We start from the raw sequence: 2076 nt of genomic DNA, 5'->3' as shown, positions 1-2076 counted from the left end.
GGGCTGAACAAATGATTCCCAACTCTTTCTATACTATATCTGATGAATTACATGCAGAGTTATAACGAAAATTTCATTCCAATTACACTTTAATTTTTTTAACAAGTTTAAACTATATAATTGATCTTTAATATGCAGAACAGCCGATTCTAATTCATTAACTCAATTATTTAACTGTTCATCAATGTGATCTTGGCTATTCCATAAATCACTAGCATTTTATGCTAATCATGCCATGTATTGTTGAGTCTGTACTTTAATGTAAAGTTACCATAGCAGTAGCAGCAGCTGTAATGATTCTAATCAGTTTCAAAATGCTTATAATAAGCAGTCCAATAAAGCGTTTAGTCGGTTTTAAGAATTCTTGTACCATATGTAGCAATAACTGACTTTCAGGAGATGACTGCCAAATCCGCATCATTCTCACAGGTATCCAGATGCCTTTTCTTCTTCTGGCTATCATTATTGTTTCTCCATCCTGCAACACACTTTCTGGTAGACATGTATACCAGGCACCATTTTCATAAAACAATGAATTATTTTTAATAGTTACTTTACGAGTCATGAAAACACATGGATCTGTAACACAGGCTTTAAAATGATATGTTTAAGGGTTAAATATTCTTCTGTTTTGTTTATATTTCTCAGCCATTCATACGGAGGGGCGGGGCAATTCCAAGAAATATTTTCCACAAACTCTTTTGCAGGTCATGATTATGAGTGCTATTAGTTCAAGGGGCCAGTATTTACCTTTCTTTGCAATGTTAAAAGTTCCTGCTACAATAGCATAAGGAGAGAGCACACAGGCTCAAAGCCCACAGGCAGACACAAGCAGCAAGCTCACAATTCCAGAATCTGCAAAGCCAATGCGATGGCAGCAATTGCCACAGGTTATCTGAGGGCTCATTCTTCTCAAGAGCAGGAGGGACTCGACGTTAGTTATTGGTGTTGGCAAGTAACAGGCAGCTAGAACTGCTGGTCTAGGCACCACAAGGTTCGGTACTCACGATGCCTGTTTTTTCCAGTGGAGCCACCCTGCCTTTTTCCAGGTTTCAGTGGTAGGGCCCTGGATCTTTATAAAGGCATCTGCATTAACAGTTTTAAAAGGAATGTTAGTGGGGTGGGCAGGGACATGCCAGACAGTCACTTGTTACTACTAGCAGGCATCCCGGATGTTCTTTCATAGATTTTAGATTGATTTACAACAGTTTACTATTTCTGTTTTGCTTTCAGTACCTGCAATCCACCCCTGAATAGGGATGGCAGTTTTCAGAGTGACCAGACATTATTGGGTTAAATTTTTTACTTTTAGCAGGACCTCTTACGCTGCACATAATTGCTTTTTTACATTGTATTTTTGGCTTTTTTCTAGAATTGTGATTAAAACCCAAGGGGTACTTGTTTAGAATTTTGCCTTTGCCACAAACTCCACTCAAACCAAATATTGGTGCTTGCTACATTTAATTCATAGGCTAAGTTAATGTCTGCAATTTATTTTCTTTCTATTATTTAAAGCAGCTTGCTGGAGGTTTTCCCACTTTTATGAAGGATTTTTTTCCCAGTTAATACAAACAACGGCTTCAATATTTGAGCTAAATGAGGGATGAAAGATTTTTAGTATTTTAATAATATTACAAATTCTATTAACATGAGAAAACATTGTACTTTATTAATTACAGCAGAAAGTATAGTTTTATTTTACTCAACTAAACAACACTTAAGAATTTGATAGAGCAGCAGGTACTTTGCAGCTTGTTCTAATTGTTTGCATAGTTCAGGCTTTTAAGATAAGCTATTACTGTTTCTGATGTTTCATTTAATTTTGAAAAAAGGATTACTGGTTAGTAACATTATCAGTAGGGTTTTAGCCGCAGATTTTTTCTACAAAGCCAGATTATTATTATTACCATGCCAGGAGAGATGGTTGGGCTATGCACATAGCCCCGAAAAGCACTGCAAAAGTTCATTGTTGGGTTTTTCACAGATAGAGGAATGCTGACTGGCTTGACCTGTCCAAGAAGACACTAGAGAAAGTTTTAGCAAGTTTTAAAACAAAGTGATAGCGATACAGCCAGA

The sequence above is a fragment of the Dasypus novemcinctus genome, chromosome 27, assembly GCF_030445035.2.
Source record: "Dasypus novemcinctus isolate mDasNov1 chromosome 27, mDasNov1.1.hap2, whole genome shotgun sequence".
Classification (NCBI taxonomy): Eukaryota; Metazoa; Chordata; class Mammalia; order Cingulata; family Dasypodidae; genus Dasypus; species Dasypus novemcinctus.
The sequence above is the reverse complement of the archived record's forward strand: the minus strand, read 5'-3'. Positions refer to the sequence as shown.